This window comes from Sorex fumeus, unplaced genomic scaffold (assembly GCF_029834395.1).
Source record: "Sorex fumeus unplaced genomic scaffold, SorFum_2.1 ptg000094l, whole genome shotgun sequence".
Taxonomy (NCBI): Eukaryota; Metazoa; Chordata; class Mammalia; order Eulipotyphla; family Soricidae; genus Sorex; species Sorex fumeus.
In genome coordinates this window covers 8,126,784-8,148,821 of record NW_026606151.1, presented here as the reverse complement: position 1 = coordinate 8,148,821, position 22,038 = coordinate 8,126,784, and the positions used below count along the sequence as shown (strand labels likewise).

The window sequence follows — 22,038 nt, the reverse complement described above, 5'->3', positions numbered from 1 at the left end:
TTTTCAGCTCAAAAGCCTAGTAACTGATTGATGAAGTATATTTATACAATGATGGAAATTTCAAAAAAAATAAAACACTGCAACATGCGTGAACCTCAAAAACATTAAGCTCAATGGAAAAATGTCAAACACACCCCAAAAAAATCACATGTTCTATAATCTTGTTGATAGGAAATATCCAGAATAAGAAACGCCATGGAGACAGAAGCCAGGTTGAGGGTTGTTAAGGGTTGGGAACAGGGGAGAGAGGGAGAAAATTGTGTAATAAGCTCAGAATTTCCTTTTGAAATGATGCGAAAGTTTCATTCTTCGGTAAAGATGATGGTTGTTTAAAGCCATTGAACTGTATGCTTTAATCTGCGGCCATGTGACATCTGAAACTCTACGGCACTGATAAACCAGTAGTAGCACACCAGGTTGGATGGGATCTAATTGGATCCAGGCATCCAATATTATATCGATTAACAAAACACAACACAGAAGGCTTACCCTGTAACAAAACCTTAGTAATCTCATACGAGGACTTAATGGTTCCATGGTGAGATACAAGAATTTTCACTTAAGTTTTCCCTAAGCAAACATTTTTTGATCATTCTGTTAGCAAAGTATTGATAACAAGAAATATAAAATAAAATACTGAGGGCCTGCTATGAGGACAACCTCAAGGGGTGGCTGGGAAAACTGGAGACAATGGTGGAGTGAAGATACAATGGTGGTGGGACCAGTGTTGGAATATTGAATGCCTGTAAAATATCATCATGAACAACTTTGTAAACCCTCGTGTTTATACTGGTGCTGGAAAATGTATACTGGTGGAGAAATGAGTACTGGAACACTGTATCACTGAAACTAATCATGAACAGCTTTGTAAGGGTCTATTTTACTTTTCATATTTTACAAATGTCTTTCTTTCTTTTTTGGGGGGGGGGTCACACCCAGCAATGCACAGGGGTTAGTCCTGGCTTTGCACTCAGGAATTATCCCTGGTGGTGCTCGGGGGATGATCTGGCATGCTGGGAATCGAACCTGGGTTGGCTGCATGCAGAGAAAACGCCCTACCCACTGTACTATCGCTCCAGCCCAAAATAATTTTTTCTTAAAAAAGTGTTTATATAAAGCCGTAAGGGCAATTTTATGCTTTAAAACGGTAAACTTCTGCGAGATTCCAGCATGCTTGGGTCTAGGGTGATTCGGTGCATTTCTACAGTGTTTGCAAGAACATTATGAAGTGATTTGAGGCCTTGCTCTGCTCCATCCAGAGCAAAGTTATAGAAATTTCATGATTGAAAATAAAAATAAACAAAATGAAAAACTTTAATGTGTATTTTATATTAAAAATAAATTTCAAGTGGCCAAAAATATATGAAATGACTCATCACTTTAGTAACTAGTTAGTTCTGTAGTGACAGAAATATTGCAGTGTAAGTAATTTTAACATGCTCCTTTTATATTTAAGTAATCAAATTTTAAGACGTTCTTTTTACAGTTGATTATATTTAAATCATTAGTGAACTTTAATAATTTTATGATTACTTCTGCAATCTTTTAGGTGACCTCTGATTATCATTGTACAAATAATCAGGTTGAATATGAGGAAAAAATGTCTTGAGCTGGGAATGAAAATCAGCAGTAGAACTCTTGTCTTGCACATGTGAGGCCCTGGTTTTGACCTCCAGCACCATGAAAAAAAAATAATGAGAGTACTTAGTAGATGTGAACTTCCAGGTTAAATAATATTTACCTACTATGTAATAGTGAAAAGAGGGAAGTAAGTTAGAATGGGTTTTAACAAATTAAGGACTTTGGGCCAGAGTGATAGTACAGCAGGTAGGGCGTTTGCCTTGCAAGCGGCCAACCTGGGGTTGATTCCCGGCATCCCATATGGTCCCCCAAGCATCGCCAGGAGTAATTCATGAGTGCAGAGCCAGGAGTAACCCCTGTGCATCGCTGGGTGTGCCCCAAAAAGCAAAAACAAAAAAAACTTAAGAACTTTGAAGTAACTGTGTCAATATTTTTTTTCTTATTTCACCAATCACTGATACACATATTTTTATGTTTTCATTTCGTTAAAATTGAGATGTCTCTTACCATCATTGAGACCATCTGATCACTAAATTTGCTTCCTATATCAAAAAGTGCCACTTGGGTATTAGAGATCCCCAGAAAAAACCCTAGAGACAACTGTGGATTGTTTTTTAAGAACATTCTTGAGAGCCAGAATAAGGGATTAGGTGTTTGCCTTGCATGTGGTTGATTCCAGTTTTATTATCAGCCCCATCAGGAGTGATTCCTAAGCACAGAGCCAGGATAAGCCCAGAACACCGCTGGGTGTGGCCCCCAAACCAAAAATATAAAAATAAACTATATTGAAAAATGAAATTTGCATATAAATGGATGGAAATGGAGAGTATCATGCTGAGTGAAATGAGTCAGAGGGAGAAAGACAGACATAGTATGATTGGACTCATTTGTGGGGTTAAAAAAAAAACACACACAGGGCTTGGAGCTATAGCACAGCGGGTAGGCATTTGCCTTGCACATAGCTGACCCGAGTTTGATTCCCAGTCCTCCTCCGAGCACTGCCAGGAGTAATTCCTGAGTGCATGAGACAGGAGTAACCCCTGTTCATCACTGGTGTGACCCAAAAAGAAAAGCAAAAACAAAAAACAAGCAAACAAACTAAGTTTAGGGCCAGACCAATAGTGCAGCAGGTTGGGTCTTTTCTCTGCATTCAGCTGACCCAGGTTCAATCCCCAGCACTCCAATGGTCCCTAGAGCACCTCCAGGAGTAATTCCTGAGTGCAGAGCCAGGAGTCACCTGGGTATTGCTGAGTGTCACACAAAAAGCCAAACAAAAAATCAAACAACACCATAATATGAGACTAGTACCCAAAGACAGTAGAAACAAGGGTCAGGAGGAATAGTCCATGGTTGGAAGCCTGTCTCAAATGATTCAGGGGGAGGGCAGTTAGGATGGAGAGGGGACCACTGTGACAAAGATAAGTGTAAATGATCACTCTGGACAAGAACTGAGTGCTGAAAGTAGGTACAGGGACAAACATGATAACCTTTCAGTACCTATATTGCAAACCATATGCCCAAAAGGAAAGAGAGAGAGAGAGAGACAGACAGAGAAACAGAGAGAAAGAGAGAGACAGAGACAGAGAAAGAAGAGAAGTGCCTGCCATAGAGTCAAGCTGGAGGGATGGTGGCAGGAGGGAAACTGGGGATACTAGTGTTTGGAAAAGTACACTGGTGAAGGGACGGGTGATGGAACACTGTATGATTGAAACCCCAATCATGAACAATTTTGTCACTGTGTATCTCATGGTGTTCAATTTTTTTTATTTAAATAATTAAAAGAATAAACTGTACAAGACAAAAATACCATTGAAGGACAACCAGAAACCAATAAAATATCTCACCCATCTCCCATTGACTTATCATTGGAGACTCCTAAGAAATCTACACACCTGCATTTTTGAAGGTGTCTGACCCAAAACCAGAGGAGCAGGTAGAATTTGGGAGAGGGACGTTGTCTACTGTGCAGAAGAGAATCCTTCTAAGGCAAGTCACCAGAGGGCAGAGGGCCAGAACTTTGAAAACACCAAAATCCCCAGGACTCCACAGGAGTCCTCCACAAAGGACAGGGCGATCCAAGTGCCCCCGGGCACTGAATCCTGTGATCTTCACGGGCACAGAGTGCCCACCTACTCGCCGGCCCTTGCCCCTTGCTGATCCAGGAAATTCCATCACTGTGGGCTGCAGATAGAGCAGGTATCTGAATCCACGGACTCTGTGCTCAGAGTAGTAGGGTGTGAAACATGATAACCTCTCATCATCTGTATTTCAAACTATAACATCCAAAAGTAGAGAGAGAGAGGTATGGAGGAAATTGTTTGCCATAGAGGCAGGGGAAAGAGTTGGAAAGCGGGGGAGGAGTTTACTGGGGACATTGGTGGTGGAGAACGTGCACTGGTGGAAGGATGGGTATTCGATCAATGTATGACTGAAACTCAAACATGAAAGCTTTGTATCTACGATGATTCAATAAAATAATAATAATAATAAAAGAGTAGGAGGGTGTGGCCACGAGGGGAGAAGGAATTGGGAAGGATTTTAGACCTAAAATACACACACACACACACACACACACACACACACACACACACACACACACTGATCTCTTTGGAACTCAAGTGTCAAGGAACTCCCATAAGCCCCATTTGCTGCTTGAATGTGTGTCATATTTCCAAGGTCTCTTTTCAAGACCACTGAATAATTTTAATTTAGGAGGGTCCTCTTGGTACAGCCCAGTTTTTACCTGCCCTTGGCTTTTTCATTTCTGTTTATCAGCATCTCTGTAAACACGTGGTTAAGGTCACTCAATCTCCATCATCCTCACCCTCATAAGGTCATGACAGTGTCAATGCCTGGACTGTCTCGATCTGTCAGGATCACTGTGACATCAGTACAGAGACCAGATTGTCTGGATCTACTCTCAGTGAGATCCTGAGAAGACTCTACATGGGGCCAGGTCACTCAGCTGGCAATGCATGCAGGATATAAAAGACCAGAGCCACAAGTCCACTTGGGGCTTCCTGCTGTAAGAAGTTCCTTGCACTTATCAGTGGCTCCTGATGTGAGAGAGAAAATATCTCTAGTGTCTTCCTTAAGAGGAAGCCTGTGGGGCTGGAGCGATAGCACAGCGGGTAGGGCATTTGCCTTGCACATGGCTGACCCAGGCTCCATTCCCAGCATCCCATATGGTCCCCTGAGCACCGTCAGGAACAATTCCTGAGTGCAGAGCCAGGAGCAACCCCTGTGCATCACTGGATGTGACCCAAAAAGGGGGGGGGGGGGGGAAGAGAAAAAGAGGAAGCCTGCTCTGATTTCCTGAAACAGGATGCTGTGTGACAGCCTTCAGTTGCAATGCATGCCCCTAGCTTAACAGCCATATTTTTTTTTCCTCAGGGTTTCCTCAGCCCTTACATTGCTGAAGTGATATTCAAGATTCAACTGGAATAGGATTTCCGAACCTATGATTCTCAGGATATGTAAGTATCCATTTTTAAATGCAAGTATAAAAATGAGTGGAAAGGGTGTGTGTGTGTGTGTGTGTGTACGGAAGAGTCCAAAGTAATACATGATGGCCATCAGATAAGATGCAGTACAATCTCAATGGAACTAGAATATTCATCCAGAATGCTGGTGTTTTACACAGCATTTAAGAGCAACGTGGTCACACTCGAGAAAAAGCAAAATGTCCCTATGTGCATTTAATTACTCACTCAAACTGCTCCTTGGAGGCCATTAGCTACAGGCAGTTGTGTACCTGGTTGGTACCAGGACACAACTGGGCCTCAGACATGTGCTTCCCCTTCTCTTTCCATACTTAAAGTGTGAAAGGAGATGCTGGAGATATACAGCAGTGTGTCAGGTGCTTGCCCTGCATATGGTCAACCCAGGTTCGATCCCCGGTACCCAATATGGGCCCCTGAGACCACCAGGAGTGATTCCTGGAGAGCCAGGAGTAAGCACTGAGTACCACCAGCTGTGGCCCCAAAACAAAAAGTGCAAAAGGAAAAGGAAGACAGGTGTTCTGTCATCACCGAAGTGACGATTTCTTTACAATCATTTGTGTTAGGAAGAAAAAGCACACAGCATTGGTAGTGACGTTTCAAAGAACAAGAAAGGCCACTCTCCGAAGACATGAGTCACCATCAGAGCTTGGAGGATGGAAAGGGTGAAATTGGCCCAGAGGTTTTGTGTTCTGGACTGGTGGACTGGAAAGAAGGCGTTTTTCTTCTAGTTCAAGCCCTGAATGATGCTGAAACCAGCCACAAAGAGCATTCCAGAAAGACCGTAGGTGCCTTACCAGACCTTTACTGTGCTGTGGCCTCTGGCCTTGTCTGAAATTCTCCAACCTGGAGACCGGCAACTCATCGCTTGAGCTTCAGTTAAGGCCTGGACTCTTTGAAGCTTCTGCTGATTCCAGGAAGCCTTAGGCACTCCCTCTGCCGTGGGCCTTGTGCATTCCTGGCACATCGTAGACACTTGTTAAATATTCATTGGGTGTTTAGTGTAAAAAATGAAAGAGCACATTACTCGGTAACCTTTACTTCTTTTACAAATTTAGCCCTTTTCCTGACTTCAGAATCCCTGCAAGCAGAGCCTGTGACCTGCTTCCTTTGGTGCTTGATTTGGGATGCTTTGAAAATGCATGGAATGAATGCATTGGAGCTAGGGTATAGGAAAATTAAGAGCCACTTTTTCAACATAAATTGAGGTTGGACTGTGGAAGGATTTAACTGTGATTTCAAGAATTTTGGCTCTCACTATGTAGGATATGGGTTACCAGAACTTGAGTGAGACTGATTGTCCTTTACAAAGATAACTCTTGTCCACAGAGTGCAAGGTAGGTGGAAGTGGGAAGAAACTGAAGGGGAGCAGGACAAATGGGGACTTACCTAGATCAGCTGTAGCAGAAAGGGGCAGGAGATGGCATGGTCCGTTTGCATAGTGGAATACTACACACACAAAAAAAAAAAAAGAAAAGGAGAGATCTAGCGGCTAGCTGCAACATGGATGGAAGGAGGGTGTCATGTTAAATGAAGTCAGAGAACAAATACCAGATAATCTCACTCCTCTGGAGTATCTTAAGAAACAAAACAAAGGAATTGACAATATTGATGGATGATAAGCCCTTAATCTTTGATAGTAAGGTAAAGGTAAAGGCCCTCCCGTTGATCGTCGATTTGCTCGAGCGGGCCCAGTAACGTCTCCATTGGAGACTTTGTTGTTACTGTGTCTGGCATATTCAATACTCTCGGTAGCTTGCCGGGCTCTCCGAGAGGGGCAGAGGAATCGAACCGACCCGAGTTCGATTCCGAGTTCGATCTTTGATAGTAAAACTCAGTTTTCCAAGTAAAGGGGGGAGGAAGGAAGGAAGGAAGGAAGGAAGGAAGGAAGGAAGGAAGGAAGGAAGGAAGGAAGGAAGGAAGGGAGGGAGGGAGGGAGGGAAAGATAGGAGAGATAGGAAGGGAGGGAAAGAAGGAAAGAGTGAAGGAGAAAGGGAGGAGGGTGGGAATGAATTAAAGAAATGAAAGGAGGGATGGGGAAGGAAGGAAGGAAGGAAGGAAGGAAGGAAGGAAGGAAGGAGGGAGGGAGGGAGGGAGGGAGGGAGGGAGAGGGAAAGATAGGAGAGATAGGAAGGGAGGGAAAGAAGGAAAGAGTGAAGGAGAAAGGGAGGATGGTGGGAATGAATTAAAGAAATGAAAGGAGGGATGGGGAAGGAAGGAAGGAAGGAAGGAAGGAAGGAAGGAAGGAAGGAAGGAAGGGAGGGAGGGAGGGAGGGAAAGATAGGAGAGATAGGAAGGGAGGGAAAGAAGGAAAGAGTGAAGGAGAAAGGGAGGAGGGTGGGAATGAATTAAAGAAATGAAAGGAGGGATGGGGAAGGAAGGAAGGAAGGAAGGAAGGAAGGAAGGAAGGAAGGAAGGAAGGGAGGGAGGGAGGGAGGGGGAAGATAGGAGAGATAGGAAGGGAGGGAAAGAAGGAAAGAGTGAAGGAGAAAGGGAGGAGGGTGGGAATGAATTAAAGAAATGAAAGGAGGGATGGGGAAGGAAGGAAGGAAGGAAGGAAGGAAGGAAGGAAGGAAGGAAGGAAGGAAGGAAGGAAGGAAGGGAGGGAGGGAGGGAGGGAGGGAGGGAGGATTGGAGGGAGGATTGGAGGGAGGGACGGAGGGAGGGATGGAGGGAGGAGAGAGGGCAGACCGGGGTGGAGTAGTATCACTATCAGAACAGAACAAGTCACACAGGAGAGGCATTTGCCACTAGGGGCTGCTGCTTATATCGACTCCCTCTAGTGCTTCCTAAGAACTCTCCAGAGGCACAAGTTTCCTAGTTAGGTAATTAAAAAATATTAATGTTCTCCAGAGACTATCTAAGGCATTCTGCCCTCGATAATTTTTCCAGTTTTGGCTTGGCAAAGGGGTAAGATAGCTCTGCAATGACTCCTTTTTGGTTAAGGTCCAGCAGTTTCGAGTTGAATAAGCACCAAGAGAAACAACTGTTTAATACCCCCCCACCGCAACACCAGAAACCAAGCTTCACCCTACCAGTCTCTAGGTTCTGGCTTCCCTCTGATAACTATAGTTAATGCTTCATTTTTATGACTGCACCCCCCTGCAGCTTTAATTACCAATACAATAGGCAATGCTGTGGGTTTATTTATTCATTAAAAGTAAATAAAATGAGGAAAGGGGAGCATATAAAATTACCACATTCTAGTTTTCGTACCAGAAGTCCGGAAATAGAAAACGCAAGACTCTGAACACTCAGGAGCGTTAATTTTTCTGCCCTGCGTATGTTTTGAAAGATGTTTCAAATCTAATCCTGAATCTAAAGTAATCATTCATAATGTGGGTGGGTTAGCATTAGCATGATTTATCTTTTGATTTTTAAAAAGAGTCATGAACAATATTTATGAGTGACTTTTCTGTGTACTCCCAAATATGCATGAAGGTTCATTATATGCCATCTGTTTTATCTCTTCATATATCTGAAACTTTAATCTTTCTTAAATTCTACAAGGTGTTCTAGCATCTCTATTTTGCCTTGGGGGATTGTTTTTTTTGTTTATTTCTTCGTTTTTGGGTTTTTTTTTTTTTTTTTTTTTTGCTTTTTGGGTCACACCTGGATATGTTCAGAGGTTATTCCTAGTTCTGCACTCAGGAATCAGTCCTGGTGGTGCTCAAGGGACCATATGGGATGCCAGGAATCCAACCTGGGTCGGCTTTGGGCAAGACAAACACCCTCCCTGCTGTACTATGGCTCCGGCCCCCAAACCATCTCTATTTTGAAGTTGAAGAAACAGGCAGAGCGAAGCTCAGAGGTGTTCCTGCGACCACACAGCTCCAAGGTAATGCAGCCCATTAGCAATTCAGATCTGCTTGGCTCATGTCCCCCCAGCTGCCCACCCCGGTGCTCCTCTCTAGAACTGGGCCACAGAAACACAGCTCAGTGAGAAAGCAGAAAAATTTGCCCTCAAATAGCAAAGTATTGAGAGATAAAGAAGCAAAGGCAGTGCCATGACAGGCTCAGGAAGAAACCAAAAGAAGCTAGGCCTGGGGCTGGAGCGATAGCACAGCGGGTTGGGCATTTGCCTTGCACATGGTGAACCCGGGTTCGATTCCCAGCATCCCAAATGGTCCCCCGAGCATCGTCAGGAGTAATTACTGAGTACATGAGCCAGGAGTAACCCCTGTGCATCGCCAGGTGTGACCCCAAAAGAAAAAAAAAAGCTAGGCCTAGGTTTCAGTTCCAGAATTCCTGGAATTGAGTACAGATAGCTGGACTTGAGACATGATTTCCCCAAAGTGAGATAGCCATGGTGAGGTCAAATAAAGGGTACCAATCAGACTCAGGTAGGGAAGCCCCCCTGTACAACCCTTATGTAACTCTTATGCAACCTTTATGTAAATCCGACTTATAACCAATCAGCTAAGTACAAGTAGTGGAAAGCCCCTCAGACTGCAGCCAAAAGGGTAGTCATGGAAAGTCCCTGTTATGTAATGTTATGGTATAAAAGCCCCTCATTTTTGAGACTCGGGACCACTCGTTCTGAGAAGGCTGCCACTGTGTCAGTGAGTTGGATGAGGGCCCAAGCTCAAACTAGCCAAGCTATCCAATAAAGACCCTTTGCTTATTGCATCAAAACTTAGCTTAGTGTGATTCCTCTAGGGAGATCTCGCTGGGTTTAACAGTATCACTAAAGCAGGTTTTCATACTGACCTAGGGCTAAAGCTAAGAACAATATCCCAGTTTCAATGAGCAAAAGGAAGTTGATTCCCAGCAGTTAACCATAGAACACCACAAATGAACACACTTTAAAATCAGTTCCTTTTCCCCAGGGCCAGAGCAATAGTACAGGAGGTAGGTAGCTTTGCATGCAGCTGATTTGGGTTCAATCCCCAGCACCCTATATGGTCTGCCAAGTCTGCCAGGAGTGATCCTTGAGTGCAGAGCCAAGCATTAAGTCTTGACCACTACTGAGTGTGGCCCCCAAACTAAAATAAAACAAAATGTAACCTCTCAGAAGGCCTGCATCAAGTGTCACTCTATAATCAGCTGGTGTTAATATTGCTGGGGACTGTTTCCTTAGTAATCTCAGACATCTGAAGTGTTTTCCCCTAGAGATAATGGTAAATGCTCTGTTATTGTATGGAATGATTCTCCAAAGCACTTTAAATGACTGTTTATTAATGTTTATGTTAATGCTACAAAAGGTTTATTGCTAATACTGCTGTTTATATTTTCTGTCCTGTGATAATTGCTGTATGGAGAGTCAGAAAGCTTGGAGAGCTTAATATATTATCAGAGAGAAAATGCAGCAGGTAAGGTGTTTGCCTGCCTTGCATCTAGCCAACCCAGGCTCTATCCCAGGTACCCCGGTACGGTCCCCTGGGCCCTGCCAGGAATTACTCCTGATCACATTGAAAGCAAAAAGCTCCATCTGAACTGGCAATTGAAATCTGGCTTCTGGATGTCAATCTGGCACACTACTATGCCCTTGAAGGCAATCATTTATTAATAAATCTATTATAAAAATACAAAGCATCTACCTCATATTATAGCAACATTACTCACAACAGTCAATACTTGAAAATGCCACCCTAATGCCCATCCAGAGGTTGCTAGGTAAAGTAGCTGTGTAATATATACTCAGTGGGATACTGCTCACCTATCCAGAACATCATCTGTCAATGCATGTAACATTCTGGATGGAACTTGAGGTGATGATGCTGAATGAGCTGACCTGGGAAATAAAGGGTAGAGACTGGAAGGATTCTCCTATATGTGTAATATAAATAGTTGAAACACGACAAAAATCACTCTTGGAGTCGTGACCAATTAGGGAGTTGATGTGATCATGGACTGTAGTTGGCATCAGGGCACTGGAATGTTGCCTGTTGGGGTGGACAGGATTAGATGCACAGCAGCGCTTGAAGCTGTGACTCTATTCTAGCATTAGGAACCAAATGCTAAATTAACCCAGATCGGGGCTGGAGCAATAGCACAGCAGGTAGGGTGTTTGCTTTGCATGCGGCTGACCCAGGTTCAATTCCCAGCATCCCATATGGTCCCCTGAGCACCGCCAGGGGTGATTCTTGAGTACAGAACCAGGAGTAACCCCTGTGCATCGCCAGGTATGACCCAAAAAGCAAAAAATTAAAATAAAAATAAAAAAATAAATTAACCCAGGGGCTGGAGCGATAGCACAGCAGGTAGGGCGTTTGCCTTGCATGCAGCCAACATGGCTGACCTGAGTTCGATTCCTCTGCCCCTCTCAGAGAACCCAGCAAGCCACTGAGAGTATCTCGCCCGCATGGCAAAGCCTGGCAAGCTACCATGACGTATTCAATATGCCAAACGCAGTAACAATTGTCACAATGAAGATGTTACTGGGCCTTCTTGAGCAAATCAATGAACAATGGGAGGACAGTGACAGTGACAGTGAAATTAACCCAGATTTTCACCTAAAAGATGCAGTAAGCTGAGATGTTTGTGTTATTGCCATTTTATTACGGTATTACTGTTAACATACTTTTATTGCCTCTTTATTTATCAAGTGTCAGTACCAAACCTAACTTTAGCCACATGTGTCTTCAGGCTTGTGTTAGTCAGGTGGCAGCTGAGGGTGGGAAACCAGAGACTTTCCTATCTTAAGGTTCTATGTGACCAACCTAAGCTGGTTCTCCCCAACTTATCTTATAAGTTCAGAACACCAGGACACAGGAAGCCATAAAAGTCACTTCAGACACACCTTTTTGAGAGACCTACCTTACTGCCTTCTGGCCACTGGCTACTTCGACTCAGCTGTCTGTATGCCATTGACGTAAAGAAAGAATTCTGATTTCCCTAAGACCAGCTCTGTCACATAATTTTTTTTCTTTTCCTTTCTTTTAATTTTTTCCTTCTTCCCTTCCTTCCTCACTCACTCCCTCCTTTCCTCCTTCCCCTTCCTTCTTTCCTTCCTTCCTTCCTTCCTTCCTTCCTTCCTTCCTTCCTTCCTTCCTTTCTCTCTTCCTTCCTTTCTTCCTCTCTTTCTTTCTTCCTATTCCTGTGTAGAGTCAGGACTTACTCCTGACTCTTCACTCAGAGATCACTCCTGGCGGGGATTGGAGACCATATAGGGTACAAAGGACTAAAGCCAGACTGGTCGCTCAAGGCAAGTACCCTACAAGCTGTACCATCTCTCTGGTCATATCACATAATTCTTTTGATGTCACAGAGCAAGAACCATCCTGCCAGGGACATTTTCACACTAGTGTAGATACTTTCCTTAAGCACTGCAGAAGGGAATTCATACTGTTCTCTTCTTTTCTGCCTCTGAAAGTAGGGGTTATGGCTTTTATCCGCTCCTAACTCTCTGTGTGTTGATGCCAAACCAAGAGTATCACTGAGCTGTCATTCGAACCCTCACACATCACCTGGGGTAGGTTTTCTTTCCTCCATCTCAACGGGGTGAGGATGCAAGCAGCCCACATCTAGCGAATGATAGCGCCAGGGCCAAAGGCAGCCAGGCAAAGCCTGCGCACCTCCCACACTCTCTGTCCTAGCCTCCCAACTTTTCTTCTTGCACATACTGGCATCTGTCAGAACACTTTAGAGACAGGCATGAGGAAGCACAAGGAGTTAAATCTCACACATAACTGCCAATTCTTATTTTAGCATTTCTGCCAGATCTTTAATTAGAAAACGAGGACTGTCATGCAGTCAGATTGACTAGCGGGAACTTCCCTGCATCCCGTCCCCCTGGCCTACTCCCTATTGGATGTGGAAAACACCCAAGGATGGGTAAGAGAACGCACTGGGCAAGGCATTCCTGCCTGATGAGGACCCACCTTTATAGATGATCTCCTGTTGAAAGAATAAAATCTCAGAAATCATCGTTTCACATTGAACGACACAATGTATAATATTGCTGGACCCAATATTGTTGTACGTATATTTTCTTCATAGAATTTCAAGTCTTTTTAATCATCACAACAAGTTCACATGTCTTTCTCTATTGCCAGAAGAATCCTAAGTGGTTTTGTTCCTTTAAAGGTGATTCAGAGAGATGTCCTGACCCATTGCCAGGCTGTCTTCACTGGGGCACCTCGGAGGGAGGTGAGTTGAGTTTCCCTCTCTGCCTCAAGCAGAACCCTGGCAGCCAAAAACCTGCATAACCCAGCCACAGCCATGATCAAGTCCGCTCTCTACAAGCTCAGAGAAGCCTCACCTATGATGGTACCTGCAGAGGAACCCAGGTATGTGGGACGTGTGACTAAGATCTCCAAGTTTGCTCAGAACGGGATTGTACTTCCTCCCCCCAGCTCCCCAGTTTACCAGTAGCTTGGCAGTCACACCCACAAACTACCCCTGGTGCCATATAATCTCATCAACGGCCAAGATCCAGAGACTATGAAATAAAGCTCCTGGAAGAGAGTAACACAGAAAATCCTGGAGCACATGGCCATTATAAGCACATACATGCTTATAATCTCTTAAACAAAGGCTTCAATGGTTCCAGTATGAAAACAACAATCTTCACACACTTTCCTCTTATGGTGGTGGGAAGGTGCACAATAGTGGGATTGGCGTTTGAATATTAAATATAATGAATTATTGTAAACAACTTTATAGAAATAAAATTTAAATAAATAAATAAAGACAATTCAGAGATATTCAGGCAAGGTTAGCAAGCTGTCCTCAAAAGGGGAGAGAAAGAATTGAATTCATCTCATACTCTACCTCACTGGTGTACCAAGAGTAACACACCACATTTAATGGGATGTAAAGTAGAAGGAAACTGATCTTGATAAAAAAAATATTAGTACATAAGGCTCAATTTTAACAACATGTTAGTAAAACTCTTATAAAAAGGCATAATGGTCCAGAGTGAGATACAACAATCTTCACACATTTTCCTCTAAGGAAACTTCTTTGGATCATTTTTAGCAGATTATTCACAACAAGCAATGCAAAATAAATTATTCAGGACCTGCTTTGGGGGCAGGTTTGGGTGGTGGTGGGAAAATTCGAAATAGTAGTGGTGGGCAGGGTGTATTGGTGGTGGGATTGGTGTTAGAATATTGAATGCAACTAATTATTGTGAACAACTTTACAAAAATAAAATAATTTTTTAAAAATATAATCTGAATTCTATCTCCTTGCATTGTCAAATAATTTTTATCTGGCTTTTTAATAGACCAGGGCTGGAGCGATAGCACAGCAAGTAGGGCGTCTGCCTTGCACGCAGCCAACATGGCCGACCAGAGTTCGATTCCTCCGCCCCTCTCGGAGAGCCCGGCAAGCTACCGAGAGTATTTGATATGCCAAACACAGTAACAACAATGTCTCCAATGGAGACATTACTGGGCCTGCTCGAGACAGAAGCAGCATCTTTTATGACTAGAAGGTACTATTCCAAGATAGTACCATGATATTATCTCCCTTGTAGATTCCATAAATGAGTTGTTTTTAAGTGCAATTGATCATAACAGAATTAGAGATAATAAAGGTCACAATAGAGCTTTAGAATATACTGCATTGGGGTTGGAGCGATAGCACAGCTAGTAGGCATTTGCCTGGCACGTGGCCGACCAAGGTTCAATTCCCAGCATCCCATATGGTCCCCCGAGCACCATCAGGAGTAATTCCTGAGTGTAGAGCCAGGAGTAACCCCTGTGCATTGCCGGGTGTGACCCACCCCCCCCAAAAAAAATACTGTATTTGACATGCTTGTGTGCCATTCTTGAAAAGCTTTTAGATTTTTAGGATACTCAGGGTCTGGTACACTGACAACATACAATCAGACTAGAGACTGCCTCTGTTTTTTTTTAAATGTTAATTTACATACAAAATTCACATAAATAAATATGCATTGCTACTTCTTTTCTACTCTTCACACCTCACAAAGGATCCCTACTGATTCTGCTATAATGGAGATGAAGAGCATTCAAGAGCAAGATGGCAGACAAAGAAAAGATGACACACACTCTTTCTGTTTCTCCCCAGGGATCTATCCCAGATCTCCTACAGGCAAAGCATTTGCTTTACCACTGAGTCACACCCACAAGTACTACTTTGTTCTTTCTAACTGCTGCATTGCTCATTGGAATAAACATGTTTTATTTGTCATTCCCTTTTCAGAGACAGATAGAGAGAGAAAGAGGTGTGTGTGTGTGTGTGTGAGAGAGAGAGAGAGAGAGAGAGAGAGAGAGAGAGAGAGAGAGAGAGAGCAAGGAGACTTTTGGATATATGTTGGAAGATTGTACTTGTCAATAAAGCTTTAAATTTAAAAGAGAGAGAGAGAGAAAGAGAGAGAGAGAAGGAGTTTCACTCCCAGCAATCCCTGAACACAAAACCTAGAGTAGCACCTCTGCACAGCTGGGTGGAAATCTCCCCCCAAAATAAGCAAGAGAGCTGACAACTCCAAGAAATGGTGACTCCCGCTTAAATGGTGAGGTCAAAGAAGATCTCTTGAGCCAGTGGGACAGAATATCAATTTTACTTTTTATCTCAAGCTAGTTATTTAAGGTCTCTGAGTCTTGTTCCTGAAACTGTAAGACAAAGACAATACTACAAGACTCAAACTATTATTGAAAGTGTTAAATAGGAGGATACACATGGCTCCCTCACTGAAGTCATATGTCCAGTGCCAGAGGAGTGCCAAAGTTGAAGGAAAGTGGGATGCTGAATCCCAAGAAAAGGCAATTTCAAATTTATTCAGATTTCTCAGCCCTTACGGAGAATCCAAATTCTACCCGAGTATTTCTCCTGGCTGCTTCTTTCATCTATGTAATATGCAATCCACTTGCATTTCCCTAGTTTCTAGGGTTCCTAATTCTCCAGAACACAAAAGAACATTCTCCACCCACAATGCTGTCTCTCACTCCTACATACCCTTATACATATTCATGAGGGAGGATGGTAAGCATGCATGAGTGACAACTATACCATGAATACATATCACATGTAGAGAAGGTGGGAGAGAAACATTATCAAGATATGATAATATGGTCATAAAGTGGAAGGAGACAAGTGATCTACTGCCCAGCACTCCATTTGGCCTAAATGTCTCTAAATCATTTTGTTGAACTGATAGGAATCCAGCCAATGATAGATTCATTTAGTTAAATAAGTATCACCAATGCTTAATGGACAAATGAAATCTCCTAGGAATTTTGAGGAAAAAAACCAACAACAAATGAATGGGATATGAGGTGGGGTGGATTTCAACATGAAAGAGGGGATAAAAAACATTACTCAACATTCATAAATAGGTAAGGGCAAATCAGGATTGATATCCAAAACAGGTTTTAGAAATCAAATGACAGAAGCACACAAAGAGTCCAAGGGCTTTCCAGGCATAGATGTGGAGTTGGATATTAGGGTAAGATTTAGGATAGAGTGATACTACTCACACACACACACAAACACACCCACACAAATACACACACAAGACTTCACCCTTTTAAAGCAATGTTGTAAATATACTATCTAAACTATAATTTTGACAATAAAAAATTCTTGTCCTGGAGTGCATGGTGGTACAGATAGAGTAAGGGACATGAAGAACTGTACCAGTCAAGCCACAAAAATCAACTCCAGTCAATTTGAACAAAAAGAAATTCTTTCTGAAGGATGTGGGATAGAAGATTAAACAAGGAAGATTCAACTTGAACAGAGCCAGGCATCCCCAGAAGTTTTCTGGATCAGGGATTATCAAATCAGTGGTTTTCAACCACTGGTCCATGCAACAGTGCAATTCCTAGGTGTAGAATGGTTGAAAACTACTCTTTGACTGCTTTGGTTATAATTACAGGTTTGTAGACCCCAATACAGGATAGTGCTGCTGGTCCATAGGTGTTAAAAGGTAGAAGAAGGCGGCATTAAAGGGTCTTCTTGGACATGCTGGAAAGGATGAATCATCTGCATCATTTTCTCTCTTTCCATCACCAACTTTGAGGTAGATAGCAACCAAGCTAGCATGGATTGTTCACCTGGATATTGGGCTAGAAGGAAAACCATCATGATTCCAAATCCCTCTTGAATATATCCAATGGAAGAGATTTGAGTGCCTTTGTTCAAAGAGATTTAGAGTATAGTGAACTAGCCAAAGCAACACAAATATACTAAAAAAAAAAGTCAGTATTGACATGCAAGGCAATAGTATGACTGTTAAAATAAAAAATCCTACATCCTCAGAAGAATAACCAGGCATATGGTTGTCTGGTGGGTTGAAGAAACATGTCGCTGTTTTGCCACAAGAGGCTAAGAGGCAGTTAAGAAAGAGGATGAGTAAGCCTGACATCACCCTAGGAATAATAGATCCATGATTAGCTAATATCGACTTTTGTCCTCCCAAATCTTTACATCATAACCACAGAAGTATCATTTTTCAAAGACCATACTACTTTTGGAATGGAAAGAGTTACTTGAAAATCAAATGTTAGTTTGTACGAATTCTGTTTGCGTGTTCTTTTCAGTGAGTGGGGTTTGAGTTGTTAACCTCAAAAACAATTATTTCAGTTCTACAACACACTGGGTTTATTTGAAAACAAAACACCAAATCAAGAATAGATAGTATTCCTGCTGAGAGGTGCCAGTACTTGCTCAAATCCAGGACTAAGAATTCCCCACATCAGAGACTGGCAAATTTCCTTCAAATCTCAATCACCTGGAAAGCTTTTGAAAATGCTAATATCTTTCTTTTTTGGGGGGTCACACCCCACAATGCAAAGGAGTTACTCCTGTCTCATGCACTCAGGAATTTCCCCTGGCGGTGCTCGGGAAACCATATGGAATACTGGGAGTTGAAACCGGGTCAGCCACGTGCAAGGCAAATGCTATACCCACTGTGCTATTGCTCCAGCCGCCCCCGCCCCCAATATCTTTCTAATGTTCCTAATAAGATAGTTTTGGGCCAGACCACCACTATGATCATTAAATCAGAACCATTCTGTGGATAATGAAGGAAGTTCTAAAGACACAAGGTATGCTGGGGTCTGGGGGTCTGCTGATTGGTGCATGTGTGGGTATTCTCCTTTGAGCCTCTTGATCTTTTTTTTTTATAGAATTCTAAGTATTAATGTTGTAAATAAACCTAGATGGCATAGATGGTATTATTCTTAGTGAATCAAATGGATAAAGACAAACTCCCTATTTCATTCACCTGTGGTATATAGAGAAAACAAACACGCCAATGAACTAAATAAATCAAATACTATCTTGTAGTCTATAGGACCAAATTAGTGATTACCAGAAGGGCAGAGAGGAAGATTGGGGAGTAAATTGGGTAGAAGGGGTCAATTGTTTAGTGAAAACTAGAATTTTGTTTTTGAAAGGGGGTTATTAAGTGGTGTTCCTCCCATTGGGTCAGCAGTTGAATGTGAGTCCAGAGTACACAGCAATGTTCTGAAGAGGCTGTGACACCAGAGATTGAACTGGGACCTGCCATATGCACCTTAAGACCTGATCTATCTCTCCAGTCCCTGAAATTGGACTTTAAGCAGGGAACTTCATGTACTCTACAAAGATGTGGATTTCTAATGATGCATACCTGGAACCTATGTCATGTTATCATGCAATATTGCTTCAATTCATTTCAGTAAAAATCTATTAGAAGGCCAAAGACATAGCACAGAGGTTAAGGCACTTGCCTCACTTGTGGTTAACCTGGGTTCAATTCCCAGCAGCATTTATGGTCCCCTGAGCCTCACCAGGAGTAATCCCTGAGTACTTCTGGGTCTGGTACCCCAAACAAATACCCCCAAATCTTTTAAGAACAAATAGTGACAACTAAGATAAGATTTTAACCTTTATAAAAAAAAAATCAAATTAAGGGGGCTGGAGTGATAGCATAGCGGGTAGGGCATTTGCCTTACATGCGGCTGACCCAGGTTCGATTCTCATTTTAATATGATCCCCTGAGCACCACCCGGAGTAATTCCTGAGTGCATGAGTCGGGAGTAACCTTTGTGCATAGCCGGGTGTGACACCCCCCCCAAAAAAATCAAATTAAGGGTCACAAAGCTCACTGTACTGGAGTAAATACTTTTTATGCTGGAAGCCAGGATTCAACCTACAGGATGCCCAAGCACCACCAAGTGTGGCAGAGAGAGAGAGAGAGAGAGAGAGACAGAGACAGAGACAGAGACAGAGAGAGACAGAGAGAGATGGAGAGAGAGAGACAGAGAGAGAGAGACAGAGAGAGAGAGAGAGAGAGAGAGAGAGAGAGAGAGAGAGAGAGAGAACCTCCCCCAGATAAAATAAATAAGTAAATGAGAATGTTTCACAGAGCAAAAAAGGTAGAAATCTCAGAAGTTGCTGAAAGGGGTCTCCATAACTTAGAGGCCAGCCGGGTATCCTAGAGGAAAGGGCTGTTCAGATAGAGAAGGGAGCACCAAATAAAGGATGTTTGGAGGATCCTCCCAGGAGGGGAGATGCATGTCGAAAGTAGACTATGGACTGAACATGTTTGCCAATCAATGCCTCTTTTGCAGACCACAACACCCAAAAGGAGAGAGAGAACACAGGGGATTGCCCTGCCACAGAGACGGGGGGATGGGGGGATGGGGGTGGGAGGGATATTATCCATGGTGGTGGAAAATGGGCACTAGTGGAGGGATGGGTATCTGATCATTGTATAATTGAAACCAAAGCACAAAAAATTGTAAATCTACAACTTTAAAAAAAATAAAATAAAATAAAGGGAAAAAAAAAAAAAAAAAGAAGTTGCTGAAAGGGGTAACTTAGAGAAGAGCTGCTTAAATTTTTTCCACTTGTGACCCCTTTTCACCCAAGAAGCACTACCAGAAACGTCTGAGATTCATCATGCGGTTGATTCTGAATTAAATTATTAGTCATTGTACCTTCAGAAAGCACTTATATCGCCACGCTTCTCCCAACCCACACGTTCAGTCACACAACCCATATAGAGTCAGTTCAAGAAGCTCAGGGAAACTGAGGCTGACCCAGATAAAATGCGGGAGCTGGGGAGCCTCGGAGTCCTGGAGTAGGAGGTTTGGGGCCCACCCTGGACTCGGGAGGAAGAATCATCCCTCCTCCACTCAGTACCAGCTTTCCTACTCCCAGGCCCAGACCGCAGGCTCACTTTGCTATTTGGCTACATTAGAGGTTCCACCAGCTACTGTTGCAAAATCCTGGCAGGGCTAATTTTGTGGTTGGAAGGAAAAGGCATCTTGGGTTTCTAAGTACCCACTTAGAAACCTTTGGAACAGGGATTTTTTTTTTCATAGATTAGGCTCCTTTGCTGCATCATGAAGATTCTGATTTTCTGGTGGGATTTATGTGAGTGATCTCGTCTGGGAATTCCGTCCTCAGGCAACCGCTTCTCTGTAATGCATGCAAGTTGATTTGGCCCTTAATGACAGAGAAGCTTTTAGTCTATCTGCTTTGGGTCTTAATTTAGTCTGCCAGGCTCAAATTCCTGCCCCTAAGAAGTATAGATAAACAAGAACTTAGCAAACTCAAGGGTACTTGACCCTTCTTTAAAAAAAATTTTTTTTATTCTTAAAATTTTTTGAGATTCACTGTGAGATAGACCCTTACAAAGCTGTTCATGGTTGGGTTTCAGTTATACTGTGTTCCAAGAGCCAGCCCTCCATCAGTGTACATTTCCCAGCACCAATGTCCCCAGGTTCCCTTCCATTAGCCCTCTGCCCCCATCCTCTACCTGCCTCTATAGCAGGCACTTTTCTTCTGTCTGTCTGTCTGTCTGTCTGTCTGTCTGTCTGTCTCTCTCTCTCTCTCTCTCTCTCTCTCTCTTTCACTCACTCACTTGACACTTGATGAGGTGGCAGGCAGGGTGTCGAGGGATGAGAACAGTCAGATTAAGGCAGTGAGGCAGGTGGCATTGGGCACAGGGAACCCTGGGCCCTTCTGCAGTGGATGAAATCCATGCCTCTTCAAAACAACTTTCCCAGGCTGGAGAGATAGTACCCAAGATTAGGAGCTGTCTTACATGCAGCTCACCCCAGTTAAATCCCCAGCACCACATATGATCTCTGAGCACTGCAAGGAGTAAGCCCTGAATATCACCAGGTGTGGTCCCCCCAAAATAAAACAAAACAAAACAAAATATTAGGGCCAGAGTGATAGTACAGTGGGTAGGGGACTTGCCTTGCACATAAGCTGGCCTGGGTTCAATCCTTGGCACCCCTTATGGTTCCCCAAGCCCACTGGAGTGAGTCCTGAGTGCAGAGCCAGGTGTGAGCCATGATCACTGCCCATGTGACCTAAATACAAAACCTTTCCCTCTTCCTGTTTGTCTTTCTGCTATCTGCCCTACCCAGGAGAATGTAAACCAGGAAAGAGACACAAAGGTGACAGAAAGCACAGCATCCTTCCTTCCCACTTTTCTGGAAAGAGCCTTGCCTGCCTCAGGAGAGAAGCATGGGGGAGGGGGAACCTGGAGGGGGAGAGAAGCGGGGAGGGAGAGAGGGAGGGAGAGAGACAGAGAGACAGAGAGACAGAGAGAGAGAGACAGAGAGAGAGAGGAGTTTTAAGAGAGCCATGTCCAGGGCTGGAGCCATAGTATAGCGAGTAGGGCGTTTGCTTTGCACGTGGCCACCCCAGGTTCGATTCCCAACATCCCATGTGGTCCCCCAAGCATCGCCAGGAGTAATTCCTGAGTGCAGAGCCAGGAATAACCCCTGTGTATCACCAGGTGTGACCCAAAGAGTCAAAAAAAAAAAAAAGAGAGAGAGAGAGAGCCATGTCCATGACCATTTTACAATGTAAACAAATGGAACTGCATTTCTTCTATTCATTCATCTCAACTATGTTAGTAGTATATAACAATAAAGGTGAGAATATAATCCGATGGCATTTTAATTTTAAATCATTTGAATGATTGATGATGAGGTTCATTAGAGCATCAAAGGGCTGGAGTGATAGTTCAGCAGGGAGGGCATTTGTCTGATACCCACTGACCCGGGTTCGATCCTTGGCTTCCATATGGTATCCC

General features: G+C 43.3%; 1 non-coding gene across 1 annotated transcript; it reads left to right on the top strand.

Moving 5' to 3' along the window:
• Window positions 1-1,155: 1,155 nt before the first annotated feature.
• Window positions 1,156-1,287, top strand: LOC130040538 (small nucleolar RNA SNORA9). Its single transcript, XR_008795018.1, has one exon. It is a non-coding gene; the product is annotated as a small nucleolar RNA SNORA9 (small nucleolar RNA).
• The last annotated feature ends 20,751 nt before the right edge of the window (window positions 1,288-22,038 follow it).